At 47.2% G+C, this 19,704-nt stretch overlaps 1 long non-coding RNA gene and 2 other non-coding genes across 3 annotated transcripts; all 3 read left to right on the top strand.

Annotated features, from left to right (window-relative positions):
• Positions 1-1,331: 1,331 nt before the first annotated feature.
• On the top strand, positions 1,332-1,404 carry trnar-acg (transfer RNA arginine (anticodon ACG)). Its single transcript has one exon. It is a non-coding gene; the product is annotated as a tRNA-Arg (tRNA).
• A 2,422-nt stretch (positions 1,405-3,826) lies between these two features.
• Positions 3,827-3,899, top strand: trnar-acg (transfer RNA arginine (anticodon ACG)). The gene has a single exon. It is a non-coding gene; the product is annotated as a tRNA-Arg (tRNA).
• A 6,394-nt stretch (positions 3,900-10,293) lies between these two features.
• LOC140422685 (uncharacterized) lies at positions 10,294-18,547 on the top strand. The gene is made up of 3 exons (XR_011947552.1): positions 10,294-10,328; positions 13,580-13,694; positions 17,623-18,547. It is a non-coding gene; the product is annotated as an uncharacterized lncRNA (long non-coding RNA).
• The last annotated feature ends 1,157 nt before the right edge of the window (positions 18,548-19,704 follow it).

The raw sequence follows: 19,704 nt of genomic DNA on the forward strand, positions 1-19,704 counted from the left end.
CTGCCTTCTCAATTTAACTTCCACTTCAAGCATAACTTATCTTCAGGTCTGTAAAGTTCGATTCCTGATTGTTTTATAAGTTGAGACATCGGTTTTAAAGAAACGGCTGTCTTCTTGTAATAAGTGACATGGCCTCTCAGACGAACCATGAGAATCTGCAGCAACACAGTGAGGTTGAACATTGCACAAGTCCATTGATTACTGCACCGCCAGCGGTTTCTGTAGTGTAGTGGTTAGCACATTCCCCTAACATGCGAAAGGTCCCCGGGGCCATACCGGGTAGAAACATCAAGTGCTTCTCATGTTGTGTGAGGATTGTTTGCACAAAGTACTTGTGTTCCCCATCTCGTATGTTCGAGGATTATGAGGATTAGTCTCTCATGAGCCACTAAAATAAATTCCACATTAAGTAACAAGCACTGAATTTTCGACAGGCAATGAGAAGAAAAGGACCTTCTTATTTTGGATATTCGGAGCTAGTTCATCCACAACAGAATTTCATGCATTTACAAATGCAGATAAACATACTTATTCACCATCTCAAACATGTCTAAATGAACGACAAATGCAACTTACTGCGGATGCTTCATTCTGAAACAAAAACAGAACATACTGGCAATCTCAGCAGGACTGACAGCCTCTGTGGAGCGAGATGGCAGCGGTCGTTCCGGGCCTGGGTGACTCTTTGTCAAAGCTGGAGAACTGGAAATGGGGTCAGATTCAGACTAATGTGGATGGGGCGGGGTTGGCGTGCCCTATTGGGCCTCGATAGAGTGGTCAGCAATAGGTGGAAAATGACGAAAATGTCTCGGACAGAAAGAAAAAGGGAATGTAAATGAGGCTAATCAAGGTGCTGATAGTGGCGCCTCAAGAGATCAGAATGTGTTAATCGCAGAAAGTAAGCAGTGTGTCAGCGAACAATTGGCGACAGGGATCAGATTGCTCAAGTAGGATGGTATGGGCTGGGGGAGGGGGGCAATGCTGAGGGTAAAACATATCAATGCAAGGAATTAAAATAAGATGATGGATACAGATGGTGGAGGGGGAAGAAGCAGATGGTGGAGGGGGAAGAGAGGTTACACAGTCTGATGTTGTTGAACTGAATAAAATGAAACATACAGAGAGCTGCCTGAATCTACTGGAATAAGTCAATAGAAGTAAGTGAATATCCACACATAGACAAGCTTTTAGAAAATGTCTTGATTGTCTCGGGAACGTATTGGTTCCCTGCTGTGTGAGCTCAGCTTCTCAAAGGAAACCCAATGTGAATGAATCCCGCCGAATGCGCCACAGAGGCTCAACAAGGAATAGCAAAATGCATGCACCCGGCTGGGCCAGTGGCGCAATGGATAACGCGTCTAACTACGAATCAGGAGATTCTAGGTTCGACTCCTGGCTGGCTCGGAATTCGAACTTTTGGCGTGCGCTTTAACTCACTGGGTGGGACAGCTGATTCTTGATGCAGAGCAAAGTGAGCAGAACGTCTTCAATTCTCGTATCGAAAGTTGATCCGACATCTGCGGAAGATACTGGAACAACTGAGCGAGTCAGGCGGCATTTGTCGACAGGACAACAAAGCACGTCTTTCACCATCACCTTTCATTAAAACCGGGGCGGGTTAGAAATGTCGGACGTTTTAACCAAGTCAAATCCTGGTGGGAGCAAACAGAACAACAGGAAAGCGCTCTGACAGGGTGCAAGTCAGGAGAGATTAAATGAGAAAAGGCCTAGGGTTCCCTGTCCACAGAGTGAGGTGAGCATCGAATGAGAGAATAATTACACCACAGTATGAGGCCATTCTAGCCGCTGTGTCTGTGCCAGCTCTCAACAACTACCGCCCGGATACAAAGAAGAAGTGGAAACAAGATTCAAACCCAAATCTGCGATGGAAGTACACACAGACTGGGGGCAGCATTTACAGTGTCAGACTGTTGCACACACTATGAGTGTGAAAGCTGTATTGAGCCCAGTGGAAAGATGCGCTGCTGTTCCTCGAGTGTTTGTTGAGCTTCTTTGGAACATTTCAGGAGGCCGAGGTCCGGGAGGTCAGCGTTAAGATGCAGCTCTCCAGTCAGTTCAATTCTCCACTTTGGCTCTGTGGATTAGATGGGTCACGTCCCTGTGAAGTTAACGCAGATCATGTTAAGTTCGATCTAATTTCTACATCTCGTGGTTTTATATGTTGAAACATCTGTTTTTGAAAGAAACAGCAGTCGTCTTGTAATAAGTGGCCTAGCCTCTCAGCCTCACCATGCGAATCTGCAGCAACACAGTGAGGTTGCACATTGTACACGTCCGTTGATTGCCAGCTGTTTCTGTAGTGTAGTGGTTATCACATTCGCCTAACACGCGAAAAGTTCGAAACCGAGCAGAAGCATCTCGTACTTCCAGTTTAGTCTGTTGCTGACTATTGCCGCAATCTCGTAACTGGTCTTCATCAACGAGGAATAGCAAAATGTATGCATCCGTCTGGTTGTGGTTATTTTCGAAAGCCCTGCCTTCTCAATTTAACTTCCACTTCAAGCATAACTTATCTTCAGGTCTGTAAAGTTCGATTCCTGATTGTTTTATAAGTTGAGACATCGGTTTTAAAGAAACGGCTGTCTTCTTGTAATAAGTGACATGGCCTCTCAGACGAACCATGAGAATCTGCAGCAACACAGTGAGGTTGAACATTGCACAAGTCCATTGATTACTGCACCGCCAGCGGTTTCTGTAGTGTAGTGGTTAGCACATTCCCCTAACATGCGAAAGGTCCCCGGGGCCATACCGGGTAGAAACATCAAGTGCTTCTCATGTTGTGTGAGGAATGTTTGCACAAAGTACTTGTGTTCCCCATCTCGTATGTTCGAGGATTATGAGGATTAGTCTCTCATGAGCCACTAAAATAAATTCCACATTAAGTCACAAGCACTGAATTTTCGACAGGCAATGAGAAGAAAAGGACCTTCTTATTTTGGATATTCGGAGCTAGTTCATCCACAACAGAATTTCATGCATTTACAAATGCAGATAAACATACTTATTCACCATCTCAAACATGTCTAAATGAACGACAAATGCAACTTACTGCGGATGCTTCATTCTGAAACAAAAACAGAACATACTGGACAATCTCAGCAGGACTGACAGCCTCTGTGGAGCGAGATGGCAGCGGTCGTTCCGGGCCTGGGTGACTCTTTGTCAAAGCTGGAGAACTGGAAATGGGGTCAGATTCAGACTAATGTGGATGGGGCGGGGTTGGCGTGCCCTATTGGGCCTCGATAGAGTGGTCAGCAATAGGTGGAAAATGACGAAAATGTCTCGGACAGAAAGAAAAAGGGAATGTAAATGAGGCTAATCAAGGTGCTGATAGTGGCGCCTCAAGAGATCAGAATGTGTTAATCGCAGAAAGTAAGCAGTGTGTCAGCGAACAATTGGCGACAGGGATCAGATTGCTCAAGTAGGATGGTATGGGCTGGGGGAGGGGGGCAATGCTGAGGGTAAAACATATCAATGCAAGGAATTAAAATAAGATGATGGATACAGATGGTGGAGGGGGAAGAAGCAGATGGTGGAGGGGGAAGAGAGGTTACACAGTCTGATGTTGTTGAACTGAATAAAATGAAACATACAGAGAGCTGCCTGAATCTACTGGAATAAGTCAATAGAAGTAAGTGAATATCCACACATAGACAAGCTTTTAGAAAATGTCTTGATTGTCTCGGGAACGTATTGGTTCCCTGCTGTGTGAGCTCAGCTTCTCAAAGGAAACCCAATGTGAATGAATCCCGCCGAATGCGCCACAGAGGCTCAACAAGGAATAGCAAAATGCATGCACCCGGCTGGGCCAGTGGCGCAATGGATAACGCGTCTGACTACGAATCAGGAGATTCTAGGTTCGACTCCTGGCTGGCTCGGAATTCGAACTTTTGGCGTGCGCTTTAACTCACTGGGTGGGACAGCTGATTCTTGATGCAGAGCAAAGTGAGCAGAACGTCTTCAATTCTCGTATCGAAAGTTGATCCGACATCTGCGGAAGATACTGGAACAACTCAGCGAGTCAGGCGGCATTTGTCGACAGGACAACAAAGCACGTCTTTCACCATCACCTTTCATTAAAACCGGGGCGGGTTAGAAATGTCGGACGTTTTAACCAAGTCAAATCCTGGTGGGAGCAAACAGAACAACAGGAAAGCGCTCTGACAGGGTGCAAGTCAGGAGAGATTAAATGAGAAAAGGCCTAGGGTTCCCTGTCCACAGAGTGAGGTGAGCATCGAATGAGAGAATAATTACACCACAGTATGAGGCCATTCTAGCCGCTGTGTCTGTGCCAGCTCTCAACAACTACCGCCCGGATACAAAGAAGAAGTGGAAACAAGATTCAAACCCAAATCTGCGATGGAAGTACACACAGACTGGGGGCAGCATTTACAGTGTCAGACTGTTGCACACACTATGAGTGTGAAAGCTGTATTGAGCCCAGTGGAAAGATGCGCTGCTGTTCCTCGAGTGTTTGTTGAGCTTCTTTGGAACATTTGAGGAGGCCGAGGTCCGGGAGGTCAGCGTTAAGATGCAGCTCTCCAGTCAGTTCAATTCTCCACTTTGGCTCTGTGGATTAGATGGGTCACGTCCCTGTGAAGTTAACGCGGATCATGCTAAGTTCGATCTAATTTCTACATCTTGTGGTTTTATATGTTGAAACATCTGTTTTTGAAAGAAACAGCAGTCGTCTTGTAATAAGTGGCCTGGCCTCTCAGCCTCACCATGCGAATCTGCAGCAACACAGTGAGGTTGCACATTGTACACATCCGTTGATTGCCAGCTGTTTCTGTAGTGTAGTGGTTATCACATTCGCCTAACACGCGAAAAGTTCGAAACCGAGCAGAAACATCTCGTACTTCCAGTTTAGTCTGTTGCTGACTATTGCCGCAATCTCGTAACTGGTCTTCATCAACGAGGAATAGCAAAATGCATGCACCCGTCTGGTTGTGGTTATTTACGAAAGCCCTGCCTTCTCAATTTAACTTCCACTTCAAGCAAAAGATAACTTATCTTCAGGTCTGTAAAGTTCGATTCCGGATTGTTTTATAAGTTGAGACATCGGTTTTAAAGAAACGGCTGTCTTCTTGTAATGAATGACGTGGCCTCTCAGACGAAGCATCAGAAGCTGCAGCAACACAGTGAGATTGAACATTGCACAAGTCCATTGATTACTGCACCGCCAGCGGTTTTTGTAGTGTAGTGGTTAGCACATTCCCCTAACATGCGAAAGGTCCCCGAGGCCATACCAGGTAGAAACATCAAGTGCTTCTCATGTTGTGTGAGGAATGTTTGCACAAAGTACTTGTGTTCCCCATCTCGTATGTTCGAGGATTAGTCTCTCATGAGCCACCAAAATAAATTCCACATTAAGTCACAAGCACTGAATTTTCGACAGGCAATGAGAAGAAAAGGACCTTCTTATTTTGGATATGCGGAGCTAGTTCATCCACAACAGAATTTCATGCATTTACAAATGCAGATAAACCTACTTATTCACCATCTCAAACATGTCTAAATGAACGACAAATGCAACTTACTGCGGATGCTTCATTCTGAAACAAAAACAGAACATACTGGACAATCTCAGCAGGACTGACAGCCTCTGTGGAGCGAGATGGCAGCGGTCGTTTCGGGCCTGGGTGACTCTTTGTCAAAGCTGGAGAACTGGAAATGGGGTCAGATTCAGACTAATGTGGATGGGGCGGGGTTGGCGTGCCCTATTGGGCTTCGATAGAGTGGTCAGCAATAGGTGGAAAATGTCCGGACAGAAATAAAAGAGAATGTAAATGAGGCTAATCACGGCTAAGAAAGGAGCTGATGGTGGCGCATTTAGAGATCGGAATGTGTTAATGGCAGAACAAAGTAAGCAGTGTGTCAGAGGACAATTAGGAACGGGGATCAGATTGCTCAAGTAGGATGGTATGAGCTGGGGGAAGGGGGCAATGGTGAGGGTAAAACATATCAGTGGAAGGAATGAAAATAAGTTGATGGAAATAAACAGATGTGGAGGGAGAAGAGAGATTACACAGTCTGATGTTGTTGAACTGAATAAAATGAAACATACAGAGAGCTGCCTGAATCCACTGGAATTAGTCAATAGAGGTAAGTGAATGTCCACACATAGAGAAGCTTTTCGAAAATGTCCCGATTGTCTCGGGAACGTATTGATTCCCTGAAGCGTGAGCCCAGCTTCTCAAAGCAAACCCAATGTGAATGAATCCCGCCGTCTGCGCCGCCAAGAAATGAAGCAAACATGTCGCTTGACCAACAGAAAACCTCATCAATGCGCTCTTCCGGGATTTCAACCCGGGACCTCTCGCAAATTTCGTGTATTGAACTGCCCAGAAAACTGCGAGCAGGTTCCTTTCACAGACCGAAAATCCCTGCTCCACAGGATCTAAAACTCTGGAGGCGTAAGCCACGGGTCTTAACTGTGTGTGCCATTCCTGGAGGAGCACGGCCGAAATGGTGTGTTCTGTGCTAGCTATCTCTATAGCATAGGGGGAAAGCGGGTCTGGAACCTGTAATGCGGGGGCTGCAATGAGTGCACGCTTTAAAGTATCTACAGCATCCATGTGCCGCGGAAGCCATTCCCAAGGGGCTCCTTTCTTTAGGAGTTCCGAGAGGGGTGCTGTTTTGGTGGCGAAACCATCAATATGGTTTCGGCAGTAGCCAACCAGTCCTAAAAACGACCAGAGGGCTGAAACGTTCTGAGGAAGGGCAATTTGACATTCGAGTCCATTCTTTTATGCTCGATCTCGCGATCACCATGTGTGATAATCGTTCCCAAATATTCCACCTTGTTTTCCAAAATTTGGGCCTTCTTGGGGTTCACTTTACATCCAATTTGCTGTAGGAGTTCCAGGAGTTCGGACAGAAGCTCGATGTGCTCTGCCTTAGTGTCTGTCTGCAGTAATAGGTTGTCTACATACTGGACCAGACATTCGGGGCGAGAAAATTGTAATAAACCATTGGCCAGCTGTCGGTGGAAAATGGAGGGGGAGTTGTGGAATCCTTGTGGAAGGCATGTCCACGTGTACTGCTGACCTTTAAAAGTGAAGGCAAATTTGTACTGGCACGCTTTTCCCAATGGAATGGACCAGAATCCGTTACTGATGTCCCAAACTGTAAAATATCTTGAGTTGAGTCCCTGTTTGAGCATGGTCTCGGGACTTGTGGCTACCGTGGGGGCTGCTGCGGGGGTGACTTTGTTGAGTTCCCAGTAATTGATGGTCAGTCGCCATGATCCATCGGGCTTTCTCACTGGTCAAATCGGGGCATTATTAGTAGAGGCTACTGATCTAAGTACGCCTTGTTCTAATAAGCTATCGATAACTTTTGAGATTTCTCCCTCTGCCTCTTGGGGAAATCCATATTGCTTCTGGGGTCTAGGGTCAGGTCCTGTTATTTGAACCGAACCAACCATCCTGCCGCAGTCATGTTTATGACTTGCAAATGCGGTCCTGTTCTTATGGAGAACTGCCCTAACCTGTTTGTCTGCACTAATCCATATTGCTTCTGGGGTCTAGGGTCAGGTCCTGTTATTTGAACCGAACCAACCATCCTGCCGCAGTCATGTTTATGACTTGCAAATGCGGTCCTGTTCTTATGGAGAACTGCCCTAATCTGTTTGTCTGCACTAATCGTGGTCGGGTCAAACCAAAAAGTGCCGACTGCGCTAATCTTATTAGCATACTCACCTACTGTGAGCGTTGCGGGGGCTCTTGCTGACTTTGTCATTTTCCAGACACATTGATTTACTGGGTCAAATGAAAGGTTGTGGGAGTTCATGAAATCGATGCCCAACATGTGTTCTGCTGTGTGGTCCAGAGCGACCAAAACTATGGGGTGTTTTGTTGTAATGTTGCCAATTTGAATGGGTACAGGGGCTGTGATGTGTCCCTGTTGCGTGTGGCCTGTGAAGCCGCTGAGGGTGATTGTGGCTGTAGTGGGCCACGTGTCTTTGTGGAACATGGTAGAGGAATTAATTGTGGTGCGGGACCCTCCTGTCTCCCAGAGAAATTCGATGGGCTGTCCCTGGATTTTCGCTGCAATGACTGGTCGGCCAGACCTATCCCGAAGGGTGTCACGGACCCAAGTGGGGAAGCCCGAACACCGTCAGTCAGTTCCGTTCATATCAGTCTGATCTGAACGGGTGCTTACACTATGTATGGGCTTTGTCCTGTTTCCATTCAGAGTGCCTGCCTGCTGGGCTCTCTGTGGCTTTCATGTGACATTGCACTCTCGTGCAAAGTGACCTAATTGTCCACAGTTGTAACACTCCTGTGGTTTCTGTGGGGGACTGTTCATGCCTTCATTCACCCATGTGGGGTTCTGGTGCACTTTAACTGCTTGGATATCTGCCTCTGCCTGCTGTTCTTCGGGTTTTCTAATCACGGGTTTCTTGTGGACAGATTGCTCCCAGGAGTGGGACAACCTTTTAAAAACCCACTTTTCGTTGTGCGCTTCTTCCGAGGGGTCATAATTGGTACAAGCTTTTTGTCCTGCCTCTGTGGCATGGGAGATATGGGTGTGGGTCCATTTGGCCATGTTGTCTGGGGACAAATGGGCGCGGTCTAAGTTTCCGAAAACGGCTGTAAAATGAATCCACAGGCGTCCAGCAAACACTGTGGGGTGTTCTGTTTTCTTCTGCCTGCACTTATTCAGGCATTCTACTGGGTCACCTCTGTTATAACCGATCGGGTCTAGGATCGCCGTGTGCATCTCTGCAAGGGTGCCTCCTCCTACATTCTGTGGGTCGGGAAGGGCTGCTACAACCGAAGGGCCTAAGCTTAAATGTGTGAGCTTCACTTGCTCACGCTCATCCAGGCCATACATGGTCGCCTGCTGCTTCACTCTAGCAAAGAAGTGGTGGGGGTCTGAGGTGGGGAGGAATGGTGTGATCTTTTCGCATGCGTCCCGTAATTAGGTCACGGTTAAGGGGGTGGTGTAAAGGAATTCCACGTCTCCTTCCTATGTGACTGTGCGGTGGGTAGTTACTGGATTCGTGGGTGCCTGATCTATCTGCTGTGGGGGGGGGGGGGTTGGGGTGCTTTTCTCCTTTGGGGATTTCCTTGCGCACATGTCCCCTGTACATATCTTTGTCACGTTCAGGCAGTGCTCCTAACTGGAGTGGCCCTTTTTGCTTTGTCCATAAGTTTGTTTCCTTGGTTCTAATTTGTTGGTGGACCTCAAAAGAGTGGCCATCCACCTAGTTTGCACATCTATGGGTTGTGGGGGTGAGACCCATGGAGACACGGGAGAATGTGCAAACTCCACATGGCGGTGACCCGGGGCCGGGATCGAACCTGGGTCCTCAGCACTGTGAGACAGCAGTGCTAACCACTGCCACCGTGCCACCCTTTGTCATGATGTTTCCAGTCCTATCACACACCTCCCAGTGACACTCATTTTAACACAAAAACCTCAAAATATCAATGCTACCTTGCATCCTGCCCTCCTATTATTGTCTAATGATAACAGTGAGTAACACACCAGAATTGGAATATCAGATAGGTCGTTGTCTAATAATAATAGTGACAGAGTAATGTACACCAGAATTGGAATAACAGGCAGGTTATTGTCTAATCATGACAGGGTTATGGGGGTGGCTCGGTAGTTAGCACTGTTGCCTCAAGCACCAGGTACCTGGGTTCGATTCCGACCTTGGGTCACTGTCTGTGTGTGGAGTTTGCACATTCTCCCCGTGGCTGCGAAGATTTCCTCCCACAGTCCAAAGATGTGCAGGTTAGGTGGATTGGCAGTGCTAAATTGTCCCTGGGTGGGGTTACGGGGTGGGGGTTTGGCCAGGATAGGGTGATCTTTCAGAGGGTCGGTGTAGATTCACTGGGCCGAATGGCCTCCTTCAGCACTGTGGGGATTCTATGATTCTACACTGGATCCAAAGATGTGTTCACTCACACACTGCAGCCTGACTTATTGGAACAGACACTGTGTTTCTTACACTCAATGTAAGTGAATCCTTTGCTGTTTCTCCTCTGGGCCCCATCTCCACTATTATTGTCTGATTGTCCCACTGAGACTCCCACTGTTATTATTGGACAATCAGCGAGTCATGCCTGAACCTGTGGCCGCTCTCACCATCTGGAACCGTCACAATGCCCGGGTGATTTACGGCAGACCCGGACCAATAGGAAGAGGAGGGGTGGGACTGGAGGACTGACAGGGAGCGCCTGGTCCTCCAACCAATCGGTGTCAACGAGGGGCGGGGCCCGCTGTGAATGAAGCATGCGCAGTGTGGGTAATAGCGAAGGAGAAGAGCGTCTTCTTCAGATCCGAAATTGGTGAGAGGCGTTTAACAATATGGAGGGAGCGAGAGATCGCGGGGGTGGGCGGAAACGTTGTGTAAAGTTGTTGTCAGCTGCAATCCTCGGAAAAGAGTTTCCGGTACCCAGTTTGTACTGAGGAACGAGCAGTGCTCCGAAAGCTAGTGTTTGAAACAAACCTGGTGGACTTCAACCTGGTGTTGTAAGACTTCTTACTGTTCTTTCACAGGGGCTTAGAAAGAGATTCACAGACATGAAACTCACAACCAGTCCTCACACCAAATTCTAACACCACTGTTCAAGTTACCAGGACCTGGAGATTATCGACCTTTCTGTGTAAGCATTGAGTTCCATATCATTATCACTCACTGGATAAAATGTCTACCTCCTATCTCCCCTGTAGATCTTGTTGACAATCTTATATCTGTGTCCCGTAATCCTTACACAATCGACTGATGGGAACAGTTTATAAAAATCTTTTGCTGGGTTTGCCGTTGTCGTTTCTGGTGCCTGGGTCGATGCCGGGTGGTCAGTCTGGTTTAATTCCTTTTTCATGTTTTTGTTGTGGTTGAATCAGCTTGGACCAGTCCATTTAGGGTCCAGAACACAATTGAAGTCTCCTCCAAGAATCAATTAATCTGTATCCAGGTCTGGGTTGGATTCCAACAATTTATTTACAAATGTTTCTATGAGATCCCCTCATTAAAAAAAAAGATAGAGAAGCAGAATTAGGCCATTCAGCCCATCGAGTTTTCGAGTTTGCTCTGCCATTCGATCATGGCTGATATGTTTCTCATCCCCACTCATCTTGTATTGTAGCTCTCTTGAAATGAATGCGAACATTGCATTTGCCTTTCTAACTGCCAACTTTCCTTTATTTGTTCTTAGGGTGTGGGTGTTGCCATGGCCCAATGTTGCGAATCGTAATCACGTTGCTAACTTTGGTTGGCTCTTAATTTGTTGCCCGTTGTGTCTTTACTTAATTTGCTCTGTTTCTATAACCTTTGCTCTAGTCGCCAGGTATCTTTATGATACCGCCACAAGGTTCAAGTTCAAGTGCTGATTAATAAATCAATACACCAGTTAGTAAGTTTCAAATCAAAACACATTTATTACACCCAGTGAATCACTACTCATGCATAAACTCTACTTACTAGACTATCTCTAACACTAAAAGGCCTATACTTAGCTTTGGAACTGGCCCACCAGGTCAGGGGAACAAATGGCCTTTCGTTCGATTCTGAGTCTGCAGGATTCAAAGCTGGTATAGACTGCTAGCTAGGAGCGCCTATCTCGTAGCGTGCATTGACTGGAGACTTACTTGGTTGATGCGGCAGCTAGGCAGGTCACTGTCAAGGGTTGTTTTGAGCTGCTGAGTGACCCTGCCAAGAAGGACGAATTGAACTTGGGGACCCTACTTTATAGTCCCCAGGGGCTTTGCGCCATTCGGGGCGGACCCCGTACCTGGTTACAAGTGATTGGACTATGTTCCGATCATTTGGATTGATTTCTCCATACTGGAGCTGTACCCTGATCGCTGGGTGGTTCCTGAGTGTCCGTTGACCTTCCTTTGTCTTGGCTCCTGCTGGCGCCGAGGAGTCTGGCTTGGCCTTATTTCCCTTAAATGTTTCCAATTGTTCCCGGGGATCGCTCATTAATATGCAGATGGCTGTTGGTTTCAGTGCTGTCTGGGTTTTTGCAAGTTCTAATACACAGGAAACTTTGCACCTGCTAGTTTTTTTCCTGGCTTGACTGAATTTCCCTGCATTCTTTGCGGATCTCCAATTTAAGTCAGGAAGTGGCCAACCCAGGTGTCTACATAATCAGTTCACAAAGCATAATTTATATCAAAAATATCCATTTCAATGGCGGGTTTATTGCCCAACATGTGTAGCAGCTGAGAATGTGCTCTATCCACATGACAGAAGCTCCTCGCACATGCGCAGAGTCCGGCTGTGACTGGAGCATGCGGCGTTCGGGCTGTGACCAGCGCATGCACAGTTCAGGTTGTCGCTGACGGTGCGAGGAGCGGGAAAGAAACAATCGAGCGACTTCCAGGATTGGAGCCGGTGGGTGGCCGGGGAGCAATAGAAGCTGTGGAGTGAGCCGGGAGGCTTCAGAAATACCCCATGGAAGCTTCAACTCCCGAGGAAAATGTTAACGTTCCCGTCTTAAACAGCACCGAACAGAGTGAGAGCTGAGCGGTGCCAGGCCCGGGTTACCGGCCACCATCTTCACAGAGGACAATGCGCTGCAGGGAAGGCGCTGGTTTAGCACAGTGGGCTAAGACAGCTGGCTTGTAATGCAGAACAAGACCAGCAGCGCCGGTTCAATTCCCGTTCCAGCCTCCCCGAACAGGTGCCGGAATATGGCAACCAGGGGCTTTTCACAGGAACATCGTTGAAGCCAATTTGTGACAATAAGTGATTATTATTATTGTGCGCTGCGAGCCTGGACCGGATGCCAACTCTCCCGGATTGACTGGCTGGAATCTCCAGGATTTTATTTGATTCATTTGCGGGAGTCACTGGCTGGGCCAACATTTATTGCCCATCCCTAATTTCCCTGGAACCGAGTGGCTTGCTCGGCCATCTCGGAGGGCATTTAAGGAGTCAACCACATTGCTGTGGTTTGGAATCGTGTCGGCCAGACCAGGTAAGGATGACATTTTTTTTTCTTCATTCACGGGATGTGGGTGTCGCTGGCTGGGCCAGCATTCACTGCCCAGCACTAATTGCCCTTGAACTGAGGGCATCTCAGGGAATTTTAAGGGTCAACCAGCTGACTGTGGATCTGGAATCACATGTAGGCCAGACCAGGTAAGGATAGAAGATTTCCTTCAATGAAGGACATGAGTGAACCAGATGGGTCTTTTCAACAATCGACAATCGTTTCATAGTCATCAGTAAACTTTCAATGAATTCAAATTTTACCTTCTGCCTTGGTGAGATTCATGTCTGGGAAATCATTGGGACAGTAAAGATTTTTGAACATTTCTCTTCAGTGGATATGAAAATATTGAAAATGGGATAAAGATTGTTTGGCTGACAGTCAATCACTGTCCTGTAAGGTAATGAGTCCTTTTGCTTCCCAATTGGCCGAGGAAGGCAGTGTGTCACAAGGATGGATGTGTTGACCGATTAATGGCTGGAGGATGGGGGCAGGTCATGTGATCAAACCTCCAGGAATACGTTTAATCAAAGTTGGCGAGGAGAGAATATTGTGAATTTCGATCCTAAACTGACAGTGAGATTTCTGTAAATTTACAGGATACTGGAAGTGGAGGTTTAACACACGGGAATGCAAACCAAACGTCACATCGCAATCTGACAGAGTCACTCGATTAATTAGAAACTAAATATCAGCAGCATCTGGGTGCTGAAGGTAAAAGGTTTGTCTGTTCTGTCTGTGAGGAAGGATTTCAGGTCTCAGTGTGACTGGAAAATCCCCGAGATTCACAAACCCTAGTTAGGCCAAACCTGGAGAACTGTGTTCAGTTCTGGGCAACAAACATGAGGAAGGAGAGAATGGCCTTGGAGCGAGTGTAGCACAGATTTACCTGAGTGATATCTGAACCCCCAGGGGTTAAATTAGAAGGCGAGATGGGACAAAAATGTCGGAGTCAGCTGGCAGCACGGTGGCGCAGTGGGTTAGCACTGCTGCCTCACAGCGCCGAGGTCCCAGGTTCGATCCCGGCTCTGGATCACTGTCCATGTGGAGTTTGCAAGTTCTCCCCGTGTTTGCATGGGTTTCGCTCCCAAAACCCAAAGATGTGCAGGTTAGGTGGATTGACCACGCTAAATTGCCCCTTAATTAGAAAAAATGAATTGGGTACTATAAATTAATTTTTAAAAACATTATGGGCAGAGAAGGGCATTCGGTCCATCGAGTCCATGCTAGCTCTCTAATCGGCACGGTGGTTAACACTGTTGCTTCACAGCGCCAGAGACCCGGGTTCGATTCCCGGCTTGGGTCACTGTCTGTGCGGAGTCTCCCAGTGTCTGCTGTGGGTTTCCTCCGGGTGCTGCGGTTTCGTCCCACAAGTCCCGAAAGATGTGCTTGTTAGGTGAATTGGACATTCTGAATTCTCCCTCTGTGTACCCGAACAGGCGCCGAAGTGTGGCGACTTGGGGATTTTCACAAAAGCTTCATTGCAGTGTTAATGTAAGCCTACTTGTGACACTAATAAAGATTATTATTATCTGGAACAATCCAGTCACAGTCACTCTCCTGCTCTGTCTCTGTATCCTCACAGCTTTATTTCTCTCAGGTTTACATAAGAACATAAGAACATAAGAACTAGGAGCAGGAGTAGGCCATCTGGCCCCTCGAGCCTGCTCCGCCATTCAATGAGATCATGGCTGATCTTTTGTGGACTCAGCTCCACTTTCCGGCCCGAACACCATAACCCTTAATCCCTTTATTCTTCAAAAAACTATCTATCTTTATCTTAAAAACATTTAATGAAGGAGCCTCTACTGCTTCACTGGGCAAGGAATTCCATAGATTCACAACCCTTTGGGTGAAGAAGTTCCTCCTAAACTCAGTCCTAAATCTACTTCCCCTTATTTTGAGGCTATGCCCCCTAGTTCTGCTTTCACCCGCCAGTGGAAACAACCTGTCCGCATCTATCCTATCTATTCCCTTCATAATCTTATATGTTTCTATAAGATCCCCCCTCATCCTTCTAAATTCCAACGAGTACAGTCCCAGTCTACTCAACCTCTCCTCGTAATCCAACCCCTTCAGCTCTGGGATTAACCTAGTGAATCTCCTCTGCACACCCTCCAGTGCCAGTACGTCCTTTCTCAAGTAAGGAGACCAAAACTGAACACAATACTCCAGGTGTGGCCTCACTAACACCTTATACAATTGCAGCATAACCTCCCTAGTCTTAAACTCCATCCCTCTAGCAATGAAGGACAACATTCCATTTGCCTTCTTAATCACCTGTTGCACCTGAAAACCAACTTTCTGCGAATCATGCACTAGCACACCCAGATCTCTCTGCACAGCAGCATGTTTTAATTTTTTATCATTTAAATAATAATCCCTTTTGCCGTTATTCTTACCAAAATGGATAACCTCACATTTGTCAACATTGTATTCCATCTGCCAGACCCTAGCCCATTCACTTAGCCTGTCCAAATCCCTCTGCAGACTTCCAGTATCCTCTGCACTTTTTGCTTTACCACTTATCTTGGTGTCGTCTGCAAACTTGGACACATTGCCCTTGGTCCCCAACTCCAAATCATCTATGTAAATTGTGAACAGTTGTGGGCCCAACACTGATCCCTGAGGGACACCACTAGCTACTGATTGCCAACCAGAGAAACACCCAGAGAAACACCCATTTCTATCCAATTTTAAAAAAAGATTTATTGTGTCTATTTCCAAACTCCGTCATAGGCAGCAAGTTTTAGGTCATTGCCACTGGCTGTGTAAAAACATTCTTCCTCATACCTCCTGGACCATTTACATGCATAGATACGGAGCAACATAGAAAATAGGAGCAGGAGGAGACCATTTGGCCCTTCGAGCCTGCTCCACCATTCATTACGATCAGAGCTGATTCGGCTAAATAGTCTAATCCCGCTTTCCCCCCCATATCCTTTGATCCCCTTCGCTCTCAGTGCTGTATCTAACTGCTTCTTGAAAACATGCAATGTTTTGGCCTTCATTAGTTCCTGTGGCAACGAATTCCACAGGCTCTCTGGGTGAAGAAATTTCTCATCTCTGTCCGAAATGGTCTACCCCGTACCCTCAGACTGTGACCCCTATTTCTGGACACACCCAATATCGGGAACATCCTTCCTGAATCTACTCTGTCTCGCCATTTTTTTTAAACATAAATTTAGAATGCCCAATTCTTTTTTTGCAATTATGGGGCAATTTTTGCGTGGCCAATCAACCTACCCTGCACATCTTTCGATTTGTGGAGATGAGACCCATGCAAACACAGGGAGAATGTGCAAACTCCGCATAGACAGTGACCCAGGGCCGGGATCGAACCCGGGACCTCGGCGACATGAGGCAGCAGTGCTAACCACTGCACCACCCACTTTTTATACGTTTCTGTGAGATCCCCTCTCATTCTTCTGAACTCCAGCGAATACAATCCTAACCGATTCAACCTAATCTGCACATCTTTGAACTGTGGGGGGAAACCGGGGCACCCGGAGGAAACCCACACAGACACAGGGAGAAAGTGCAAACTCCACACAGTCAGAACGGGAATTGAACCTGGGTCCCTGGTGCTGTGAGGCAGCAGTGCTAAGCATTATGCCACCCTCTGTCTTGCAACCCTCAAGAGAAAAACGAATCCTTATCCCCATCTGAAATGGGTGACCCCTTATTTTGCAACAGTGACCCCCTTGTTCCAGATTCTCCCACAAGAGGAAACATCCTCTCCACATCCACCCTGTCAAGACCCCTCAGGATCTTATATAGTTCAATCCAGGTTTTTCCCAAAACTTTAAATCTGTGTCCCGACTGCTTGTACAATCGGTGAATGAAAACAGTTTATTTGTCCACCCGATCGAAACCTGGCATAATCTTGTGTACCTGAATAAAATCTCCCCTCAACCTCCTTTGCTGGAACCATTCTGGTAAATCTCCTCTGCACCTTCTCCAAGAACCTTCACATCCTTCCTGAAGAGTGGTGACCAGAGCTTTATAAAGATTCATAGAATAGAATTAGAAACATAGAATTCCTACAGTGCAGAAGGGGGCCATTCGGCCCATCGAGTCTACACCTATTCTCTGAAAGGACACCCTGCCTAGGCCCACACTCCTACCCTGTCCCTGTAACCCCATTGCCCCACTGAACCTGCACATCCCTGGACACTAAGGGGCAATTTATCAAGGCCACTCCACCTAACTTGCCCTTCTTTGAACTATGGGAGGAAACCTGAGCACCAGGTGGAAACCCACGCAGACACGAGGAGAAAGTGCAAACTCCACACAGACAGTTGCCAAGGCAGGAATTGAACCCTGGTCTTTGGCGCTGTGAGGCAATAGTGCTAATCACCACCAGAAGCATAGTTTCGGTGTCAATATTACTGTTTATGAAGCTCAAGATCGAATTTGCTTTGCCAACTACTCTCTTAATATGTCTTGTAGATACACAAAATCCCTCTTCACCTTTCTCTCTCCTCCCAAAGAGGTCAGTTGGGTTTTTGAGTCAATTCAGCTGTTTTCATGGTCACTTTTTCCTCGTGTCGGCCCCACAAATGACCAGATTCGTTCAGCTAAATTTCACAACCTCACCAACCTCTCACTCCCTATTTTCTGTTTTCAATCCATTTCTCAGGGTGGTCGAAGGGGAGACTTCAAAGTCTGGAGAATCAAACCAAGCTCACATCAAGATCTGACAGAGTTCTCAATTTATCATACCCTGAACATCATCGGAATATCATTGAACATGGAAGGAGAAAGCATTGTTCACAGTGCGGGGAAACCATACACGTGTTGTGTGTGTGGACGAGGATTCAGTCGATCATCAGGCCTCACAAGCCACAAATGCAGTCGCACTGAGGAGAAACCGTGGAAATGTGCGGACTGTGGGAAAGGATTCACTGTCCCATCCAAGCTGGAAATTCATCGACGCGGTCACACTGGGGAGAGACCATTCGCCTGCTCCAAGTGTGGGAAGGGATTTACTAAGTCAACCCACCTGCTGAGTCACCAGCGAATTCACACGGATGAGAGACCGTTTCAATGTCCAGGCTGTGGGAAGTGCTATAAAGGTTCTGCGGAACTGATGCGCCATCAACGTGTTCACACTGATGAGAGACCGTTCAGGTGCTCTCACTGCGGGACTGGGTTCAGACGATCATTTCACCTCACTGCACATCAGCAAATTCACACTGGGGAGAGACCGTTCACCTGCTCCAAGTGTGGGAAGGGATTCACTCAGTCATCCGCTCTCTCCACACACCAGCGAATTCACACTGGGGAGAGACCATTCGCCTGCTCCAAGTGTGGGAAGGGATTCACTCAGTCATCCACCCTGCAGAACCATTATCGAATTCATACTGGGGAGAGACCATTCACCTGCTCCAAGTGTGGGAAGGGATTCACTCAGTTATCCCACCTACTGAGACACCAACGAGGCCACAAGTAACCACAGTGATTGGGTTTTGCTGTTACTCACATTCAGGACTGAACCGTGTTCATTTGGGTCTCTTTCTGCTGATAACAAACTCCAGTCCATTTACAGGGGCCAATATTCTGGCTAAAAGTCAAATATATTAGATTTGTGTGAAATACGCAGTGTGTTGAAACTTTTTAATATCTCTGACACAAGTTAGTTCCTTTTGAAATACTGTCGCTCTCCCCTGTCTCTTCCATCCTCACCTCCAAAAAGACGTGTGAGGAGCTTGTGGAGCATCTTTGTGACTGAGATTGAGTAAATCCGATCAGCTGCCTCTGCTGCTTCCCTCCCTTCCATGAGCCCACCGGACCAAACTGTCTCTAAATTTCATCCTTTCCCGTGCCCTGAACCCACATCTTTCTCTAGTTTCTCTCCCATCTCCCCTCATGCCCTCCCGGAGCTCATCTTGTCCATGAGACCCAGCTCCTGCTCCATCGACCCTATTCCCATTGAACTACTGATCAGCCAACTACCCTGTGTCCACGGATATTGTCCACATTTCTCTCTCTTCAGGTACTGTCCCTCTGTCCTTCAAATCTGCCATCATCACCCCCTCCTCAATAAAACAAACCCATGACCCTGCCATCCTTACAAATTACTATCCCATCTTCAACCTCTCTCTAAACTCTTTGAACATGTTAGAACATAGAACATAGAATTTACAGTGCAGAAGGAGGCCATTCGGACCATCGAGTCTGCACCGGCTCTTGGAAAGAGCACCCTACCCAAGGTCAACACCGCCACCCTATCCCCATAACCCAGTAACCCCACCCACCACTAAGGGCAATTTTGGACACTAAGGGCAATTTATCATGGCCAATCCACCTAACCTGCACATCTTTGGACTGTGGGAGGAAACCGCAGCATCCGGAGGAAACCCACGCACACAATGTGCAGACTCCGCACAGACAGTGACCCAAGCCAGAATTGAACCTGGGACCCTGGCGCTGTGAAGCAATTGTGCTATCCACAAGGCTGCCGTGCTGCCCGTATTGTTGTCACCGAGGTGTTGTCACCTCCCAAATCCTTGCCTATCTTTCCCAGAACTCCCATGTCTGAATCCCTTCAATCTGGTCTCTGCCCAGTCACAGTCGTGAAATACAAGAGACAATCAGAATCTCACCCGGAGAGAAAGACAGACAATCCGGGAACTTGGCTCCAACACGGATATGTTCATAACCAGAAGACAAGGATAGCAGCACAGTCATTATCGAGAGACAACAATACCTGCTGGAGACA

This window comes from Scyliorhinus torazame, chromosome 5, assembly GCF_047496885.1.
Source record: "Scyliorhinus torazame isolate Kashiwa2021f chromosome 5, sScyTor2.1, whole genome shotgun sequence".
Taxonomy (NCBI): domain Eukaryota; kingdom Metazoa; phylum Chordata; class Chondrichthyes; order Carcharhiniformes; family Scyliorhinidae; genus Scyliorhinus; species Scyliorhinus torazame.